The sequence below is a fragment of the Triturus cristatus genome, chromosome 12 (genome assembly GCF_964204655.1).
Source record: "Triturus cristatus chromosome 12, aTriCri1.1, whole genome shotgun sequence".
Classification (NCBI taxonomy): Eukaryota; Metazoa; Chordata; class Amphibia; order Caudata; family Salamandridae; genus Triturus; species Triturus cristatus.
In genome coordinates, this window is record NC_140595.1 from 166216655 (window position 1) to 166239592 (window position 22938).

General features: G+C 44.6%; 1 long non-coding RNA gene across 2 annotated transcripts in view; it reads left to right on the plus strand.

The window, feature by feature from the left end:
• Nucleotides 1-7012: 7012 nt before the first annotated feature.
• The window catches only part of LOC146772987 (uncharacterized), a 78199-nt gene continuing 62273 nt past the window's right edge, over nucleotides 7013-22938 (plus strand). For both annotated transcript variants that reach the window (XR_014972114.1, XR_014972115.1), the window contains exon 1: nucleotides 7013-7122. This is a non-coding gene — a long non-coding RNA (uncharacterized LOC146772987). The remainder of the gene's footprint in view (nucleotides 7123-22938) is intronic.

Here is a 22938-nt window from a genome sequence, read left to right on the forward strand (position 1 = left end):
TGGCCACATGGGGTTCGGAGCCAATAGGCTCGGTGGGGCTTCACTTATAAGTATGGAGGAAAGAGAATAAAGATCTTTAAAATATGAGGACCATGCTTCTTCAGAAACGTTTGGGGCAATAGTAGTCCTGCCCTCTGATTTTCCAGTGTGGACGAGATTCCAAAATGACCTTGAGTCCTTTGCCACAAGTGCGGATGTAATAGCAGACCAACGATCTGCCTCCCATTCTAATTTTGCGTTTCTTAGCATTTTCTTGTATGCTTGCCTGGCTTCTGTAACACAAAATCTGTTACCTTGTCTTAGGGCCAACAGTAGTGCAGCTTTCGCATCCCTACAGCACCTATTAAACCATGGGTTCCCATCATTACGAGGTTTAGGCCTGGCAAGACCTGTTTTATGGAAAGTGTCCTTTAATAATGCAACCATTTCACTATGGATGTCCATAAGTTCGCCCATATCAATATCCGAGGGATTGGTAGGAGTGGAATTTGCCCTTTCGAGCAGGGGGATTACATCTCTATAAATTTTTGCCATGGTTTCACTGGACGATTTCACAGCTGCCCATCGGATTCTTCTCCCACCTTGCACTATTCTTAAATCGCTACTTGGGATACTCATCGTAAGACTATCCTCCCTGATTAGTTGGAAATCCATTTCAATTATCAGGGGATTATGGTCACTTTCAGTTCGAAGTGGAACGCTAAAATCTATAATTTTGGGCCACAGAGACAAACTAGCCAAAAAATAATCTATTACAGATGCATGCCCCATGCCACTGTAAGTATGCTGAGCTGGAATGTCGCTCTGGAATCGACCGTTACAGGCTCTGATAGAGAACGTATAGGTAAGGGAAATTAGCTGAAGGACTAGGGCTGTCCAGTTTTTTACAGGATAAGCATTAGGGGGCGAGACTGACCAGATTTCGTCTTCTTCCATTGTGATCGGGGGGACCCCTTGAAGTGGTTCAAAATGACAATTGAAATCTCCACCGATCAACAAGGCAACGTCGCCCCCAAGCAGGTGCAAAAGGGTAGTTAATTTATCTAAAATGTTAGATGTTCCACGCGATCGCACTGGCCGTGAATATATATTGATGAGTGCCAGTTTTGGTGTTTCTTTGTGAGACATCAGGATACACGTAAGATCAGGACTATTTGTTTCTAGCCTTTTCAACGTGAATCCTAGATGGACACCCACCCATATACACAGCCCCCCTGACGGTCTGCCTCTCGGGCCTTTTACTGCAGGTTCCGCAAAGGTTACATAGCCTAACCTATGGGTAGGACCTACCGCCCACGTTTCCTGGAATAAGCAGATCCCATGTAAATCCACAAATGAACACCAATCCGGAATATCTAAGTTAGATGTGGGCCCGCTATATTCCAAGATAAAATATTTAAGGTCCAGTTTGTCATTGCCTGCTTATTTCCCAAGCTTCCCTCTTGACCAGATCCAGCAAGACCGTGCACCCCAGGGCTGGCTAAATGCCCATCAAAGTGCGTGCGGACAGTCTGGTGTTGCAGCACAGGGATAGAAGGGGGAGGTGGACCATCCCCTAGCTCCCCTGAGATTACATAAAGCTTTTCCTTAGGGGTCATTCTTGCTTCGGTAGAGGGTGAAAGATTAATTACGGTGTCCGCTACCCCCAAAGAATCCCTCCTGATAATCTTCAAACCTTCCTCCTTCTTATTGACATCTGTTCGATGGACCAATAGGGGACTGGGGGCATATGGAGTCAATCCACTTGGTCCAGCAAACTATATCTATTGTTTATTGGAAAACACAACACTTCACCCCTGACCTGTCCACCCCTACTTCTATCTCCATAATGCCAGGAATCCTCTTGCTGGAGCCATAGGTCGTAACTCCTATGATTGGAGGCCTGATGAGCATGATCTATTTGATAAAAGTGGTCTAACCTCAAGGATTTAATAATTGTGTCGGGGCTTGTCTGATGCCTGCTACATACGTAATCAACTGCCCTATAATCCTCGAAATTAATAATTACACAGTCCCCAAACACATTTTTTGGCTTGCAACCCACCCACCCCACCCTTCTAACAAACAAGATTTTACTTTGAATGGATCTAGGCAAGGGTCTATGGGTGTTCAACCAATGCATTGTCTTATTCTTCAGTTCCTCATACGATTCATGTTTGATGTTCCTCAACTTTGGAACCCCGGTTAGGATAACCACATATGGAGCACAGTCCGGAGGCAAGTTGATGCATGGTAAATCTCGAGAAGCGTCTTTTTCCCCGGGTTGATTTGGGAGCTCCTTTCCCGGGGTTTCGATATCTTCGGAGATTACCTGTTGCAGGGGCTGTGCCTTTTTTACAACTATGGGGCCGTTTTTAGGCCCGGTTATGCTAGAACTCGTGTTTGGCCCCTGTGTGATGGTCGATGTGAGTTGATCATTTATAGTAATAGGTGTTAGCTTATATTGGGACTGCGGGACATTCGCTGGTTTAGCCAGAGCTTTAACTTGGGCTTGAATAACAGAAAAGTCTTTTCGGAAACCCATATTTTCCACAAGCAGTGTCTCCATTTTTCCCAGCCTGTCATCTAAGGATTTCAGTTTTTGCTCCACAGGCTGAATAACAGAAGATAGAACCATGCTTAGTTTTCCTACCAATAAGTCTAAGTCGAGGGAGCATGTGGATATAGAATCTGTGCCATTCCTATCAGGGCTATTTGGGGAAACCACAGGGGGGCTAGGCTCGGGTTGATCTACAATAGGGGGTTCCGGTTGGATGTTGTGTTTAGACTGTTTAGGTTTTCTACCCCGAAGTGAGGAACCAGCCCTCTTCCTTTTCGGGATAGCACCCTCTTTGCATCTTGTCTTGTTCAGCGTATTTATACTCACTTCGGTTTGGGCAGGTATTGTATTTAAGGACTGTCCACTTAGTAATTGGATTGACCCATCCACCTGGTCTAGTGAATTGTTTCGAGTAGGATGTACATTAGTAGGAAACTCTTCGATAGCTGTATTTGGCTGGAAAGGACCAGGTGAACATGCTTGTGCAACGGAGCCCAGGGATGATCTCCTTAAGAAGACCGGGTCCTGGGACAAACGGCGTTGCGTCATTACAATTTCACGTTCCAATACCGATGATGCTCTTGTAATGAATTGGTCTAGAGTCCCTGCTACAAGCCCTATTGGTGTCGGTTTTAAACCCCTTCTAGCTGCCATAGTGGTCAAATGTTAGTATTGGGTACGAGCTATAGATGTACTCACGGTTCCCTCTAGATGTCAGGGGGCTGGCCCGGTCCGGCCTCCCTCGGCCCCTGACGGCCACAGACGGTCCCGCCCTTGTCCCGGGCATCTCCCGGCGCGTCCCGCGCGCGTCCTCGCGGGCGAGGGACAGGGCTGGGCTTTAAGCGCCTCCTGGCGCGTGGGATGATGACAAGCTGGCCCAGGGGATCTTGGGGATTGTGGTTCTCCGGCGGAGCAAAGCCCGGCCGATCCTCCGATGTCCACGGGGGGGGCGGAGCCAAGCCCGGCCGCGGGAACAACAGTAGAGCAGGGAGGCAGGCAGGAGAACCTCACTGGCGCCCAAAGGAAGCGAGGTAAAACGTAATAACATCAGCTGTTGGTCACTGATGTTTGCAGTTATTCGGTCCTAATACTTCTGCCAGTGGCAATGGTGGCTAAATTGCTACAGGGTAAGTAGGTCCGGCCAGTGTCGTCTGGGTCAGTTCGGTACCAGCCTACATACCTATGCTTACATCTAACAACATGGCTGGGGTGATAGCAAAAGGGGTGAACTAATTCGCGGCATTAATAGGTAGTTTCTCATTGGGTTCTCATGGTCCTACTACTGCGTCTAAATAGCCAGTGCCAGATCCTTTTAAGGGCGATTGTCGCAAGAGGACCGCCCTCCACCCAAAGTTGGGATAATCAGTCCGTGACCATGCAGAGCAGAATATATTCCTTTCCCCAAGGGTGGTTAGGAAAACTTTCAGTGCCACCTTACTAGGGACAGTACATGTACACAAGCACAATAGCGGGACCACTTACTGGGGACATGAGAAACATCTGGGTATTATATATTGTTTGGCTGCACCAGCGACTTCTCTTTGAGTGGGTACATGATCTGGCTAGTCATCAGGTAAAAAACAAAAAGAAAAATATTAATAATAATAATAATAACAATAATAATAATAATAATTTCTACAGCTACTGCTTGCCTGGAACAAGAGCAGCACAATTTTCTTATTGCTGGGCACTTAGGTTCAATAAAAGTAATAAGCACTTGGGTTAAATAGAAGTAATAGGCTTAAGAGACTGAATAAGTGTCACCAGTCGAATGAAATGCACTGGTCTTTTCAGGTAGAGGGAAGTGTTTAGCAAAATCTACGCTGAGCCACTTACCTGGGGACAATGTAACAGGAGGTGGTGTATCAGTTGGATTAGGGTCCAGCCTCTCTACAGGCTGCTTGGTAGACGTGGCGATTAGGTACCGTATTCATAGGCTTCATCTTGTGTGCGGAGTAATTACACATCATGAGGTATATTGTCATAAGTAAGCCAGCCTGGGATACCATCGGTAGACATCTTGCCATTTGGTCTTAACTGTGTATAGACAAGCACCAACCCCCACATAGGGAGCAGCCTCGGTCAGCAGGGGCAAGCTGTACATCAAAGGAAATATCCTCAACTCACGCAGAACATTAAATGGCAGGGCGTGAGTAAGGGATCCCGACAGAAGGGACACCTTAGAGTTTGTTGGGCTCAGGGCGAGTGAGGGGGCTGACCTGCTGTTGGTTCCGGACTTTCTGTCCTCACTTGTGATGCTCGGTGGATGTTCTTCGGGTGTTGCGCTGGGCTCCAGGCACACTGACTAGGACAATGCGTTATTGGTGGCCTGGGTGGGGTCGTTTCCTCCAACATGCAGGGTACTGGGAATACAGAAAGTGGTACAGATGCGGACGTGTCTCTGGTTCCGGTCAAGTTGGCATGGATTCTAGACTGGGATAGGAAGCAGGAGTCTTCGTAGTTGGCTGGGAAGCAGGTGAAACTCCGGAGTAGGTTAAGGGTGTGTTACCCTCTCACTTCCGGTACAAGCTGGCCAGGTGTGGGAGATTACACCTGGGAGCAGGTATCCTAGGGGCAGTGCTTACGTTGTAAAAGAGGGAGGGCAGGTGCCCAGATTTCTGCTGCTGGGAAGCACACTAAAAAATTGTAAGTGCTGGTCCCCATAAATAACGTTAGTGGCCAGCACGGGCTTCCATTGACTCAGAGTAAGCACTGCCCAGTGGGCCAATGCGGTGTGCGGTGCTCCCTCCCCCCCACCTCCGTGATGGTGGAGGATATGGACATGTGGTGAAGTTGTCACAATAATTTCCCGTACATTCCCTTTAAGAAGGAGCAGGGATGCCCTGAGTGGAACATGGACATGGTTGTTGCAAGGTGGGGCCTGCTGGCACACTGTGCACAGCGGCTGTCACAATAAGTATGTGCTTCTCCCCTGATGGGGAAGGAGTTGGACATGCGGTGAAGTTGTCACAATCATTTACCGGTACATTCCCTTCAAAGGCGACAATATTAAGGTCGGAAGTGATTCCGCGAATGGCCTGAGTCGGTGGGTTTCCGGTAAAGGCCATGAACGAATCGGTAAAGAAGTTGAACCATTCCATAAAAAGCATTTTAACAAAGCCCTCCATGGGTACTATTAGACACAAATTGCTACATCCCGGGATGAGGGAGTTTGTTCCATGAGGATGGGGTGTATCTGTCTGCCAAGGGGATGGCGATCTTTATCCACGCTGTACTGGGGGCTATTGTGGAGCACAGCCAGTGCCAGGTAGAGGGGGGAGGGCGAGTGTGCCAGGGACCTTCTCACCCTGTGGCGGAGCGCTGGCAGTTAACACCAAAGGGGGCATGCGCAGCAATGGAGGTTCAGCGACTGGATGGACCCCAAGAGGGGGTATGATGGAACTGTGCAGTGGATAGGCGGGGAGGGGACTGACCTACTGGTGGTCCTGGACTCTACTGCCAAGGGTAGGCGCGGGGAGGGGACTGACCTGCCGGTGGTCCTGTCTCTACTGCCCTATCCCGCAACGTATGGACTGTGTGGACTCTTTGGGAGGCTGCCTGTGTTCAGGTACCTCGGTGGGCCGGTGCGCTATGCGGTGCCCAGTATTTCAAGCAATTCAATGTTTGCTGTAGCGCGTTGGGGCTTGCCGGCACAATGTGTGCAGCTGAGTGGGTCAGCCGAGTCGGCCAACGAATTTAAGTACATGTGTATGGCAAAGCTAAAATCAATTATAATGTTATGCCTAATTTCCTTACTGCCTTTGACATGTGGATGTTGCAAAAAGTATGTTGCTGTGGATCCTGATATATATCCAAGTAGTACTTTACTCTTGTAATGGTTGTGTAGATTTATATGATTTGATGTGAATAAAAGTCTACGCCTTGGACAACATAACCGATGTTTGGATATTCTTGGGCCCGTGGGCACTGAGGGGTGTCAGAAGTGAGGGGGAGTGAGTGTTTCATTGTGCGCGTACTATTTTATATAGTGCGATCTTGACCTGACGGTATGAGAGCACTTTACATGAGCACCTGTTGCCTTACAGAAGGACACTTGTCACTTGTTGTTTTAAATAACCGGATGCAATGACAGAAGCACCAAATTACCAGTGGGGCTGCACACTATGCTACGCACAAATTTGTAGCTTACATGTTGCAAGCCACGCCCTACTCACATCGGCCACGCCCCTTTGAGAGACCCCCCCTCCCCCCATTTACTTCATCCCACTTAAAGCCGTGAGCGAGATCATGCTAGTAAGAACACCCTTCGTTTGCCAATGATTAAATGTACCAGTAAGACTTCTGTAACCAGTTGTCTGGCTACGGAGTATAGTCGCACACCGCCAGAAGTAAACACATTAAAATATCAGTCATTTATCCACAACGCAGTCATGTGAACCCACTTCATAACGAAAGAAAGGAGGAGCGTGTGACTTTTAAAAACACAAACGACTTCCTCAAACCATCAGTCTGCAAAGGCTCTAGAGGAAAAGGGAACAGCAACTACACGAAAGGACGGAGAGCGGGGCCAGGCAGGATGTTAACTCTACTGACAATGACTTTGATTCTCCAGCTTATAACAGGTAAAAAAAATAGAATGCAAATGACAAGCACCGTATTACAGCTTTGTTTTATGATGTCACTAATGGAAGTCACTTAAAAAAAAAAATCTTATTATGGTAAATATTATTTATACTATCATCTTTGAAAGCTGTTCAAAATGCTTCAGTGGCTTTGTTACTATGAGGTGCTGTATTTAAAATGCAAAAGGCGGCATCTGCGACTATCCACCGCCTTTGAAATGCATGACGTCACAGAGAGGATGAGCGCAACATTTATTTTAATTTTATTTATTTTATGCGTTTTTATACAGCGCGGACTTTACCCGAAGGTGTCAGAGCGCTTCACAATAGGAACAGTACTGATACATGAGGAGAAAATTACAAGTGAGCATGTTACAAAAGCAAACGTTACGTAACATGAGGCAATAGTGACAATTGTGCAAGTATCAAGAGCAAACAAAATACAAGAGGTAGCAAACGATACGTTACAAAAGGAAAAAAGTGACGTGTGTGCATGTTATAAAAGCGTACAAAGTACAAGTAGAGGTATAATACTGCAATAAATGGCAGACACTCAAAACACAAAAACAAACGTTACGTTACATGAGGCAATGGTGGCAATTGTGCAAGTATCAAGAGCAAGCAAAATACAAGAGGTAGCAAACGATACGTTACAAGAGGAAAAGGTGACGTGTGTGCATGTTACAAAAGCGTACAAAGTACAAGTAGAGGTATAATACTGCAATAAATGGCAGACACTCAAAACACAAGAACAAACGTTACGTTACATGAGGCAATGGTGGCAGTTGTGCATGTATCAAAAGCAAACAAAATACAAGAGGTAGCAAACGATACGTTACAAGAGGAAAAAGTGACATGTGTGCATGTTACAAAAGCGTACAAAGTACAAGTAGAGGTATAATACTGCAATAAATGGCAGACACTCAAAACACAAGAACAAACGTTACGTACCATGAGGCAATGGTGGCAGTTGTGCATGTATCAAAAGCAAACAAAATACAAGAGGTAGCAAACGATCGTTCTTCAGACATAAGACTGTGCATTATTCCCATTTCCAGTGCATCATTCGTGCTGCGGTTTCCTTTTGGTGTGCCAGAGAAGCTCAAATGTCTCAGGTCTGAGTAGCTCATCCAGCTAAGCTCACTTATTTACATTCAAGTACAATACCAGAATGCAAAGAAAACAAGCACTGGCAAAGGCAATAGGTCAGGCTTGCATTTTTGGTGCCTGAATAAAATATTTAAAAAAACTGCTGCAGTGAAAAAGAAACGAAAATCCTACTAGATTTCTACCCGTCGAAAATCGTGCAGTGGGAAACCTTTTTGTGCGGTTATTTCTGCACATTTTGAATATTTTGATTCCGGGTAAACTACCATATGTGTCTAAGCAGAATTACCACGGCCCATAGAACAAGGACATGGTGTCTGAAAACCTTTTTGGCGGACAGTTTCCCGACTGTAGTCTGAAAATATACAATTTTTGACATTTAGTCATTGGGAATGACTTTAATTTTCTGTCACCATCCCATCCATATACAGACTTCCATTCGATGTTTCTAGTTAGTGTCAAGTGCTTTGACTAAAAGCGCTATAAACATCCGACAGATACCTCAATAATAAATCAGTATTAACGCTACATGTTTTTCTTGATATTTCCATCCAACATAGCTTGGAAGGCATCAAGCCACTGCTTAGTTTAACAACCATTTTTAATAAAAGAGCTAAATAAATAGTGGGGTAATCACAAAAAAATCCCCTTCATAGTAGCAAACGGAAAACGCTCTGTATTCTGGGAAACACATCTCCGTTTACTGAAGAATTTTCCTGGCAACTCAGGAAACAAATTCACTGGAAAGATATCAGAGCCTCTATAATTGTTTTGAAACAACATTCCTGACAGTGGTTTCGTAGCACCGGGTGACGTATTACCTTTGGGGGCGTGGCTATCAATAGTGCAGCAGGTGTAGTGGGCCGGAAGAGACCCAGAGCACCCTAAGTGTAACCGTTTTCAACTTCCAAACCGGATAATGGGTGCCATTTTCCTTGCTTGCATGAGGGCCAATCAATCAATAAATCAGGGTATTTTAAGCGTGCTACTCACCCCTGAGGGTCTCAAGGTGCTGAAGGGGGGGGGGGGGGGGAGCAGATCCATTCAGCCAAAGAGCCAGGTCTTAAGGGTCTTCCTGAGGGTGTTCAGGGAGTCAGGGAGGGGTCCTGCCTGATGTCTGCCGGGAGCTCGTTCCATGTTTTGGTCTCGGTGTGGGAGAAGGATCTTCTGCCTGCTCTGGCTCTGTGGATGCACGGGGTTTCGGCCAGTGCGAGGTTGGAAGATGGGAGGTTCCTTTTGGGTGCATGGAAGTTTATTCTGTTGTTGAGGTATTCGGGCCCACTGCACCTTTTCTAAGTCACTGCTCGACTTTGCAACCTTTTGAATGTATGAATCGCAGGATTCACCAAGTTACAACAGTTGGAGAGCACACCTCATGTAAATTTAAATGTAAGCTTGAAGTAAATAAATGTATTCATGGTGTCCAAGACAGCAGTGTCTATGCTCCGTCTTTGCATAATAAATAGGGCCAGATGTGTTAAGGACAAGCCCGGATGCTTAATTTGTGGGGTCTACACAGTGACATTGAGGTGTGTAGAAACTATCAACTATGCACGCAATTCAGAAGACCCGTTTTACTCCCAGACGTAAGCTCTCCGGACCTTTATGGTGTAAATGGCACTTAGGGAAATTGGGACCTAGCTCTGTGGGCACACATTTCAGCTGGGTTAGGTTGGGTGTGGACACTTCCAAGGGAGTGTCATGGGAGTGCCAGCTGCTAATGTTGGGAAGAGCCCAACATCGAAACTTTTGCAGAAAATAAATATATAGCACACTTTCACTAACCCTAGAATTGGGGATTTTTTATTTTTTATACCACGCAGTCGTACAGTTAGAGCTAACTGTACAACTGGACAATTTCCCCAGTTATGTACCTGACAGTTGTATGGGTGCCCCAAATAAGCAGTTCCACTGAAACTGCAGGTATAAATTCATAATTTACTAACGCTCTGGGATTAAAACTGTTACAGCTATATTTTGGTAAAGAACGACACAAAATTGGCATGCAGGGGAACCTTTGAATTTCTAACACCACGAGATCCCGCAGTAAGTCATGCGAGAGGTGTGGGGTGAGGTTTTAGGCGGAAGGAGAGAAAGGTATTTTCATCTATTCAATAATAGTTCATTATTAATCCATACGACCTGATTCATGAAGCGGCTGGTGTGACAAGAGACACTAGGCGCACAATTACTATAACTTACAAGTACAAATTCATGTGAGCGATTCGAAAAAAGTGAATTTCCACCGGATGTGTACACACATACATGAAAGTCTGACACCATGGCTTCTCAATTTGTAGGTTTTTACACCATTTTTTATTTAGGCTGGTTTAAGGCACGAGAAACAGGGTCTCTAGCCAAGAGCCCGACTCTTTTAGATGCCCTGTTATCAGAGGATCAACACTTAACTCCTGTTGGTCCTGTGTTCTGATACTTTTCTTCTCATAACCTCAAATAGGGGGTTACATTTGTTTTTCATAATGCACATTTTTTTTTGTAGCTGAGATAGGAGGGTGGAACGGGTGGAAATCTAGCTAAGACGCTGTGCAATAAACTCAGGTTATGTTTAGTAAACATAGTGCAATGTCTACAGGACTTGTCCTTTAAGCAGCAACATAATACACATGTATTTTCACTCGGCACTATTAAATAGGGTGCTAGTAACAGCTGCTCTTTACTGTGCTAAGAAATTGCAAAACTGCAGTAAGAATTATTAGCCACAGGGCCGGCTTTAGCGCTGGTGGCGCCCTGTGCGAGAATCATTTTTGGTGCCCCGACACCCCATGACTGCCCCTCGATTCTCTCACTACTACCAGGCATAAGTGCCTCTCATCTCTCCAATCATAAGTTATTGCTAAACAAGCGTCCCTCTCCCATGAGGTCCGCGCCCCCTCCACAGGTCAGCGCCCAGTGCGGCCGCACCAGTTACACTGCCCTAAAGCCAGCCCTGATTAGACAAAAACGACTTTATTATTCCTGCACGGGGAGAGGTTGATCTGCTTTATCACAGCAGTAACACTGGTGAGCATTGGCTAATTCAATTAATAATGAACTACATGGTATTTCACTGGCCGCTGGTACATGCATTGTGGATATTAGATGGCAGCATCTATGGCTGATAAAGTACTGATGATAAATATTATTATTAAAAATGCGGTGTTCGTTTACTATTGCTCAACGACTTTTTGTCGCAAAGTGATAATGTTATTAAAGTGTCGCAAAATGACACTAAACTCGAATTCACGTGCTCGGAGCACAGATATTTCTTTCGCATGTTGCTAAAGTCAATAATCTGCTTCTTTCAAGGACGTAGGAAGATGTGCAATCAGGGGCGTAGGCTTAAAGGGGGCCTCCTTTATTAAGGCCCTCGGGATCACAATTTCTGTGTGATGCCGGAATCAATCCCGTCTCTATAACCAGAAGGATTAGTTCTTTAGCGACATCGATCTGTAACATCACCAAAGGCTCGACCTATGGTCTGAGACCAGTGTCTTCAAGATTTGTGCAGCATGTGGAACTGTTGTTCTTCTTCCTTAAGCCTCACCATTGAAGATATCTGTACATTGAGAGCCACCTCTAATATCAGATGGCCTGAGTCGGTCAATTCCCTGTAACCAGAGGGATAACCGTTGCTCTCTTAGGGCTGTGCTTCTAAGATATGTTCATAAACATGGTGATCCACCCACAGGTAGGTGCGATATGTCAGAAACTCCCGCAGAAAATATGTATCCCACAGTCGTGGAGAATACACATCAGTTGTTTAAATACCCCTCACACACCAAAAGGGCCCTTGGTGTCATGCTTCATCATAGGGGTCTTCCCGCCCCTCTACGGGACGGGGCGTGCTACGACCTACATTTGCGTGGGAGCACTGTTATTAGTGAGACGACTATGTGTGATGCGAGGGTGTGAGAGGAAGGGTCAGGAGTGGATGGAAAAGTGAATTAAAAAATACCTGGCTCTTTGGTCTAAAGAAATTTATTATACCGTTTGAGCTGGTATGAGTAAAAAGGTGAGGGGGAGGAGGAATGGATGCCTCAATGAGCTGTGCCTCCTAAGTGTGTCGACATGTTTCGAAGCTTCCCCATGCTTCTTCTTCAAGACCTTAAGGATCCCTTCCTAAAACTCACTGTGATGTGTAAAAAGGCAAAAAATGAATGAAAGAATGAAAAATGAACAAGGAAGTAAATAACCTCCTTAGGTAAGTAATGCCTAAATAGGTCTTGTATGGTCCATTAACCTAGAAAAAACAAAGGGGAGATAAAAGCCATATTCACGTAGCTAGATGATCAATCCATCGTGAGCATTCAGTGATCTGAAAAAGAAGTGATATAGTAATCTCCTCTTAACGCTATCCATAACGTTATCACGTGGTCTGTGGTAAAGATAATGGGTGACAGTAGACACAAACATAAGACAGAACATACACGTAACATAAAGCACAAACTCTATTCAGAAAGGAACAACGTTCCTATGATCCTAAAATCCCAAATCAATAGTTATCCATAACAGTGGGAACATGTCAAAAAACAACATACTTGCTGTCAAGAGAGTAAGTAACCTCATGAGCTCGTGGACCGAGTGGTGGAAGTGCCAAATCGGCTATCTACATGGTGGACAAAAAGAAGAAAGTACATTCCCGATGGGACACAAGAATTACGTTGAAAAGGTCCAAGTAAGGCAACCCCTCGACGTAACGGCTATGCCGTACTTACAACTCCCGGGATCAATGTCCTGCCAAGATAACCACCCCGGTCAGCTCCGCCGATGATACTGAGCGGGTGGGAGGGAGTTTAAATATAGGTTTCAACCAAGGTAAGCGCGCGAAAATCAGTGTATACACCGTTGCGCGTTGACCCGCTGCCTCTGCCATCAATGACCCGGAACCGGAAGTAAACCGGCCGGGTCAAAGGGTGCGTGAAACGGGAATTAAATAAAGTTATTCAGAGCCAAACACTAACGTGCCTATTCAATGAAGCCGCGGACAATAATCCTAAGGCTGGTATATACAAAAAGTGGGATATAAAAATGAATTCTGCTTCGGTGAAAAAAGTTATCGCCGAAAAAAAAAATAATAATAAGGGTAGAATTACATACAACCATGTTACAATGAACCAGGTCTAGGCATAGTAAGTTGCCACTTGATCGGAAAATATACTTCAAAGGGGGTTTAGGAGGAATACACCACCCGCTGTAGCCAATGGCAGCGAGCATCAACCTTGGTTACAGAGAACCAGGTATGGGCACAATGGTACTTAAAATTATAGTTAAATGGTGGCAAAAAACACGGGAGACGACCACAAGAAGGGCAATCTCTCTAAAAAAAGTGGGAGGAAAGAAGGTTGCACAAAACAGGAAATAGTCAATGTTACATGAATAGTCAATAGTTGAAAATCACAAATGGAATTGATTCCATGGTATTTCGTCATTTAATCCACAGATATGGGTTCTAAGACGGAAAACCCAACGCTGTTCTTTTTCAAGATGGCCATGTTCTCCGTCCAGTTGTTCGATCACTGTCCACTGCAAATCATCAATACCATGACTGCTGGATATGTAGTGACTGGACATCTTAGTGGTACTCCTCCCACACCTGACATTACTTCGATGTTCACCGACACGTATCTTGATTGGTCTAGTGGTCATCCCCACGTATTCAAGACCACACGGGCAGGTGATTAGATAGACCACATTTTTGCTATTACAATTAGTAAAGCTTCTCTGGTCCCACTCATCACCATTCCTGAATTTGATGTGCTTGCTTCTTTTCGTGAGGTAGCATGTGCTACAGTTACCACATGGGTGATGTCCCTGTATTGGTGGTAGCAAGCCTTCAATTATAGGCCTTGGTGTGTTCCTAGGTCTGGTGTGGACAAGCATGTCTCTGAGGTTTCTACCTCTTTTGTGTGCAAACATCGGTTTAGTGATATTTAGACCGCAACTATTTAGAAGTCGCCAATGTTTGTTCACTATCTTCGTGATTTTGTTGGAATGCGTGTTATAAGTGGTTACACAAATGGGTCTCTCTGAGTGACCACTTTGTCTTCCAATAGGGCTTCTCTGTTGTTATTCCTTGCCCTCTTAAGGGCTTTGTCAATGACTCTGTCGGGATAGTTCCGTTTAATCAGTTTTTGGCGTAGTTCAGATGCTTGTTTTCTGAACTCAATAGTTTCAGTACAATTCCTCCGTAGACGAAGGAATTGCCCATACGGTAGGTTCTTCTTCAAGTAGCGGGGGTGGAAGCTATCGAACAGAAGTAAGCAGTTCTTAGCAGTAGCTTTAAAATGTGTGGTGGTTTTCAGTATACCCTGGTCTGGATAGATATTAAGATCCAGAAAAACCAAATTATCACCTGATACTGTATGTGTGAATTTAAGAAATGCGTTTTGTTGGTTGAGCCACAGCATGAAGGCTTCAGTTGAGTCAGCATCACCTTCCCATATGACCAAAACATCATCAATGTATCTTTTCCAGACCTTGATGTGTGAGAGGAAAGGGTTGGTGGTGTGCAAGATTTTGTTGGCCTCTAGGTGATGTACATATAGGCCTGCCAGGCTCGGAGCAAAGGTACTCCCCATGCTGGTACCGTGTCTTTGTTCATATATGTCTTTGGCATACATGAAGAAGTTCCGGGTAAGTGCCAAAGATACACATTCCATCACTACATTGCGAGGTGTCTGATATTCCCAAGGAGCGGAGAACAATGCTTCCTCTATAATGAGCAGCGTTTCGTCATGCGGGAGGCTAGTATAAAGACTCTCAACATCAAGACCCATTAGGAGATTCTTGGTAGGGTCAAAATCAATATCCTGCAGCACTTGCAAGACATTCTTTGTGTCTCGTAAATAGGTGCTGGTGGCTTGAACCAAGGGGCGAAGAAAGGCATCCGCGAACCTAGATAGTGGTTCCAAGATGGAGTTGACCCCGGAAACAATGGGTCTACCAGGGGGGGACCCAAGGTTTTTATGGATCTTAGGTATAGTATAGAAATAGGGGACCCTATGACTTTTATTGATCAGAAATTCAGCCTCTTTCTTGGAGATCCAGTCATTAGCTAGCGCTTCTTCCACCATGGTGACAATTCTGATCCTGATAGATTCTGTAGGGTCTTCCTGTAGGATACCATAATTCCTACGATCATTTAGGAGTTTCCTACATTCGTTATCATAATTGTCTGTAAATTGTAACACAATCGCTCCCCCCTTGTCTGCGGGTTTGATTATGATATCCTGGTTCATTGATAATTGGCGTATGGCCTCCTTTTCCTCCCTTGACGTATTCTGAAAGGTATTATCAATCACTGTGGAGATGTCCTGTATTTCCCCCATTTTTCGCGCACTTACCTTGATTGAAGCCTATATTTAAACTCCCTCCCACCCGCTCAGTATCATCGATGGAGCCGACCGGGGTGGTTATCTTGGCAGGACATTGATCCCGGGAGTTGTAAGTACGGCATAGCCGTTACGTCGAGGGGTTGCCTTACTTGGACCTTTTCAACGTAATTCTTGTGTCCCATCGGGAATGTACTTTCTTCTTTTTGTCCACCATGTAGATAGCCGATTTGGCACTTCCACCACTCGGTCCACGAGCTCATGAGGTTACTTACTCTCTTGACAGCAAGTATGTTGTTTTTTGACATGTTCCCACTGTTATGGATAACTATTGATTTGGGATTTTAGGATCATAGGAACATTGTTCCTTTCTGTATAGAGTTTGTGCTTTATGTTACGTGTATGTTCTGTCTTATGTTTGTGTCTACTGTCACTCATTATCTTCACCACAGACCACGTGATAACGTTATGGATAGCGTTAAGAGGAGATTACTATATCACTTCTTTTTCAGATCACTGAATGCTCACGATGGATTGATCATCTAGCTACGTGAATATGGCTTTTATCTCCCCTTTGTTTTTTCTAGGTTAATGGACCATACAAGACCTATTTAGGCATTACTTACCTAAGGAGGTTATTTACTTCCTTGTTCATTTTTAATTCTTTCATTCATTTTTTACCTTTTTACACATCACAGTGAGTTTTAGGAAGGGATCCTTAAGGTCCTGAAGAAGAAGCATGGGGAAGCTTCGAAACATGTCGACACACTTAGGAGGCACAGCTCATTGAGACATCCATTCCTCCTCCCCCTCACCTTTTTACTGATACCAGCTCAAACGGTATAATAAATTTCTTTAGACCAAAGAGCCAGGTATTTTTTAATTCACTTTTCCATCCACTCCTGACCCTTCCTCTCACACCCTCGCATCACACATAGTCGTCTCACTAATAACAGTGCTCCCACGCAAACGTAGGTCGTAGCACGCCCCGTCCCATAGAGGGGCGGGAAGACCCCTATGATGAAGCATGACACCAAGGGCCCTTTTGGTGTGTGAGGGGTATTTAAACAACTGATGTGTATTCTCCACGACTGTGGGATACATATTTTCTGCGGGAGTTTCTGACATATCGCACCTACCTGTGGGTGGATCACCATGTTTATGAACGTATGACTGGGAGGAAGTATCCACCTCCACCACTCGTGTGAGTGGTACCTCTCTACTCCCCACTTTGTTCCTCTTCGCTTCTAAGATATGTGTCACATAAGCAAATGATTTGCTGTAAGATGCTTTCACCAGAAAGATCGGTGTAGCATGAGACAACAATTTACTATCAAGTGCATCGGCCTGTGAGTCTTGTGGGTGGATCTGCAGCCCGAACTTTGGTTTAAGGTTGTTGCAGAAGGAAACATCCATTACAACGCAGTCATTACAACGACCTACCTTTACAACGCAACTACCTTTACATCGCATGCCATTACAATGTATGCCATTACAACGCATGTCACTACAACGCATGCCATTACAACGCATACCATTACAATGCATGCCATTACAATGCATTATAAGGTAAGTAATGGAGATTTTTTTAGTATTACGATGTGTATGGGTTATGGGGTACATGGGAATAGTAATTTGTACCCCTACACTATCCAGCACTTTCCCTACTGTTGCACTCACTGGAGTGGGAATAGTAATTTTTACCCCTACACTATCCAACACTTAGTAATTTTTACCCCTACACTATCCACCATTACCCTACTGTTGCACTCACTGGAGTGGGAATAGTAATCTTTACCCCTACACTATCCAACACTTAGTAATTTTTACCCCTACACTATCCACCATTACCCTACTGTTGCACTCACTGGAGTGGGAATAGTAATCTTTACCCCTACACTATCCAACATTTACCTTACTGTTGCCCTAAAAGTATTATGCATTGTAATGGTATGCGTTGTAATGGTATGCGTTGTAATGGAATGCGTTGTAATGGTAATTTTTAAAAAATGCGTTGTAATGGCGTGCGTTGTAAAATCACGCAATGTAATGGTAGTTGTGATGTAAAGACTGTGTTGTAAAAGCATGCGTTGTAATTGCATGCGTTGTAATGTCATATATTCTGTTGCAGACCATGTGTGCAAGTTCAAGAAGACCTTTCTTTTGGTCTTTTCCCTTTTGTACTTTTTGATTACAAATCTGTCTTTTTAATGTTTTTATGTCTTACAATGGCCATCTCAGACGGTGATCTTTCTTGCAGAGTAGGCTAAAGTATATGTTGTTAATTTATTGAAGCTGGTGAGTGCAGGAGGTCTCCAGAATGATTCAGGTCTGCAGAGTTTGGTGGCTTAGAGGATTAGCATGAAATGGGGACAGGGGTTATTTTTTCGAGGATGTCATACTTGTCTTCTATGCTGGCCGCTTCAGCGCTGTAGTGTGGTCTGAAACCAAAATGGAGATCTTGTAGAAGGTAACTGAAGTTAACTTTGCCTTGTAATTGGTTAGTGAGTGATCAATTCATAACATTTTAGAGGCATGGTAGGTATGTGATGGGTTAGTATCCGATGAGGGTTTCAGGATCACTATTTGCTATTTTCTTCTGTATTAGGGCCATAAGTGTGTCTGAGTGCTTTTGGGTAAATCACTTGTGCAAGCAATCCCTTTACTGTGTTGAGGAGCGTGCTTCTTCAAAGAGAGGCTTGATGGTGATGGATAGAAGAATGTTACCTCCCTATGTGGTGAATTAGAGGGTGGAAGACGTGTTAGCAAGGTCTATATGGGAGCTCAATAATATAACTCGATTATTGTGTGCAAAGGGATGGAAGAGAAGGTGGTAGCTTACTCTGAGCTGTTAATGTTGTACATATTTTCTGTGCTTAATTCCTGATTGCATTGCCGGGAAAAGTGGAATAATGGGATATGTGACCAAATTAAGACACTACTTGATGGCTTGTAATGTTGGCCTTGATGGCTTTGAAGACAAATTGGCATGGAGTTTAAAGTCCAGGAGAAAGATGTTGTTGGATTAGTTAACAAATAAGGTGCTGAAGTAGTCTGTGTTTACTCTATGAAGGTTTTTCAGGATTAGATGTTGCTGTTCATTTACCTGATGGATAGAGTTGGCAGCCCAGAGTGAAAAGAGTGTCCATTTTATGCTATGTTAATTTTAAATTATTACGCACTCGAATCACCCCTAACGGGTTTCTCGGCATAAGACAAAGACAACGGGTGGTAGGCAAAACGCACTCTTAAAATAGGTAGGTCTTCAGTGCTTTTCTGGAGTGGGAGTGATTTTCACAGATGAGTAGTTGCATTGGCAGTTTAATCCAGAGATGAGGGGCAAGGAAGGAGATAAGTAAATACGTTTCTATATTAAACATATGAGGCCATGCTTCTGAGTAAACTAGCCAATGTCACAAGGAAGTTATTTGCCCACATTATTCTATCATTAAATTACTGTACATACTATATTGTGACTGCATTTTACTCAAGCATAATATTGAACCCCTGTTCTGATTAATTCTCAGGAAATAAACAAACTTTGGGATTTGTAATTTCTATGTTAGAAACACCAACAAAACAGTAAGCATGCCAAAAAGATTCACATCTCATTTCATCATGTCTATGGATAAAGAGAGATTATTTCATGTGCTTATCAGATTTAAATCTGCAGATAAGATTCCTGAAAGATTATTGCATTCAATGATCATATATTTATTCCTCGCATCATAAATTATGACTACTACATGAACAGGATTATGCGACGAGGGAGGAAGAGCTAAGCGAGAAGACTCCTGAAGAAATCCAGGAGAATCTCTAGCTACGGAAGTGCAAAAATCAGCAGGGGTGGCTGGTGTTAGTGGGCAAAAGGGGCGTTGCCCTGCCAATCTGAGAGGAGAGGCAAGAAAAGAATTTCAAAAGCCAAGCAACTGAAAAGAAACTACTACTTGCTGGCTGCTCTATTTCTTTTAATGCTGCAGCTGTAATAAACTGCAGACGTCCTGCTGCACATGTGCCTGCCAGGGCGAGGTCATCTTCCGACCTGCAGTGACATAATAGCGCTTCAGGAGACATGGGCACTGGATGATTTACCCCTGGCAGGCTACACACACTATACAGTACCAGCAGTAAAAACAAAAGATTCATGGACGGCCGAAAGGGGGATTGGCAGTCTATATATCTACTGCATTAAACATCGAATCGGAACAGATTGTCTCTTCGGGCCCAAACATACAATTAACAAAACTCACCTAAGGCATCGTCGGCAGAACAAAAACTGTCCTGTTGACCAATCCATATGCACATCCGATAGCAAGGATAAAAACAGCCCATAACGCCAAGTTAATAGCTACAATTAAAGACATAAGGAGCACATACCCCTTATGGGATATGGTACTGACAGGGGACTTTAATTCCAATTTAATATACAACCTGGATGAAGACGAGAAGCTAGTAGCTGACAACATATTTTGGAACATCCGGCTACAATACCAACTGAAGAGAACATCTCCGGAACTCGTAGGTCAACGCCTGGTAAATGCTTTAGAGGTTCTTGGATTGAGAGTAATAAAAGGGAAAACAACGGACGACTTCCCACCAAAACATCCATTCCATGGAGGAAAGACATGATCCAGACTGGATTATACAGCCATCTCACTAGCATTGATGCCATTACTCTCTCATTTTTCCATAGAGTACACAACCAGGAGTGATCATTCTTATCAACATGTACATTTCAGCTTAAAACTAGCCAAACATCAGGTGAATCCTACAATAGAAGGAAGCATTTACACAACTGACCTAAAGCGTCTAAAATGGTCAAATGAAATGATAGAAACACTTCAAACTAAATTAAAGAGGCTGATAATGGATATTGAATTCGAGGCCCCAAATAAAATTCAAGCATGGGTAAAATTCACTTCAGATCTTACAACATAAATGCCCAGGAAACAAAAGCAGACTAAAAACAAAAAAAACAAAAATGAAATTAAACAAAAATTAAAGGAAGGGGTGAGAGCCTTGAAATGCGAACTCAAAAAAGCCATCAGGAGGCTAAAAATAACATTCCTAGACCAAGCAACCTGGGACAATGTACGTCATCTGAGGAAAACTTTTAAAAAAAAGTTATGGGAAGAAAAGAGAATCAACAAAGATACATTTTGGGCTGAATTACTCTGTAGTGCAAAGAAAACTAACTCGAATACATTCTGGGAAATAATAAATAAATTGCACAGGCCGGTGAACATGCTATCATCAAATATACAAGACCACAAGTGGGCTAAATTCTTAACTATAAAGTTTACAGAAATCATAATTCTCAACAAGCCAACATTGAACAATCAGGAATTACTGGAGGTAAAAAATATAATGGAAAACATCATACAAGGGGTTAGTGGTACAAGCAATCCAGGTGAGACCAGCACGAGCAACTTAATAGCAAAGAAGGGTTCTGGTGCTAACCCAATGGAGGAAAACACTAATCCGCTGGGCAATAATTGCTCCAGTTCCCTCAAAGCAAAGACAGACCGGTTCTCCGTGTCAGCTGATGGAATAATACGCATAATACAGAAAGGCAGAGGAGATGGTGCTCCAGGACCTAATGGCATTCCTCAAGGAATGGAATGGAATGGATGTGGATTTATAGAGCGCGAATTGCTGCCCGAAGGCGTCCAAGCGCTAGAATAACCAGGGACCTGCAGAGGGGCCTAACTGGGATTAGTGGGGCAGATTAAAAAGAAAAGTTTTTAACTGTTTCCGGAATGTGGGCAGATTGCAATTGGCTCTCAGGTGCAGGGGGAGGTTGTTCCATGCCATGGAAGCGTTGTAGGCGAACGTCCTGCCGCCAGATCTGGATCTTTTTATTCTTGGTATCGTGGCCAGGAAGGTCTGGCTGGAACGGAGGTTTCTGCTGGGGAGGTAGTGAGTAATTAGGTCCCAGGTAATCCTGGGGCCCGTATCCCAGAAGGCCTGATGTGCAATGCACATGGCCTTAAACAGAATCCTCTGGCGCACTGGTAGCCAATGAAGGTTAGCCAGCCCGGCCCTCACCGATTGTCTGCGCGGGATGTTCAGCAGCAGACGTGCTGCGCAGTTCTGCACTATCTGGAGTCTGCGTATGGTATATTCTGGGGCACCGAGATAAAGCACGTTGTTGAAGTCAAGGCGTGATTGTATTAGACCCTGTACAGCCACCTGTTTTGCCTCCATGGGAAGGAGAGGGAAGATTTTTTTTAACATTCTCATGAGTCCAAAACAGGCGGCTGAGAGTTTTGTGGCCTGGGTGCTAAATGATAAGGATCTATCCAACCAGACCCCAAGGCTCTTGATGTTGTTTTTTGGGGTTGGAGGAAGGCCTAGACAAGGGGGCCACAAGGTGTTGGGGAAGTAGGGATCCGGGGAACCTAGGAGCATCAGCTCCGTTTTGTCCCCATTCAATTTGAGGAATGAAGAGGACATCCAGCCCTTGACCTCCTCTAGGCATTCTTTGAGACCGCCTGACGCAGGCATATTGGCCTCCTGCGCCAGTGAGACCACCAGCTGCGTGTCGTCCGCATAGGAGGTGATCTTAATCCCAAATGAGCGGACAACCTCGGCCAGTGGCCTCATGTATATATTAAACAATGCGGGGCTCAAAGAGGAGCCCTGAGGGACCCCACACTTTAAAGGTCTACAGGTGGACATAGACTCCCCCTCAAAGACTCGGAAGTATCTATCCTCTAAGAAGGATTTGAACCACAGCCAGGCTTTGTCCCTGATCCCGGCGTTGGATAAACGGCGCAGCAAGATGTCATGGCTGACCGTGTCAAACGCCGCGCTGAGGTCAAGGAGGATCACTGCCACTGAGCCTCCTTGATCCAGGATCTTTCTGGACTCCTCTGTGACCATAAGAAGGGCGGTCTCAGTCCCATGTTTGGGTCTAAAGCCCGTCTGGGTGGGATCTAATAATTGTTGTTCTTCTAGAAAGTTTACCAGTTGGAGATTTATGAATTTTTCCAGAAGCTTACTCACCCATGGGAGCAGGGAGATTGGACGGTAATTACCAAGGTCAGTCGGGTCCAGGTTGGATTTCTTCAATAAGGATCTGACCATAGCCTGCTTCCAGGCGGGCGGGACAATGCCGGAGGTGATAGATGAATTTAAGACATTTCTAATGGTCGGCAGAATGAATTGTGAGGCCGCCATGATAATGTCTGGAGGGGCTGGATCGTCAGGGGATCCGGACTTGACTTTTCGGGCTATGGATTCAAGGGTTACAAGGTCTAGAGAGGGGAAATGGGTCAAGGTAGATAGAGGTTGTGGTGGGGAAGAGATTGGGGTTTCATTGGGTTGGGCTGATAGGGTGATGTCCTTATGGGGGAAGGCTGAGTAGATTTTATTC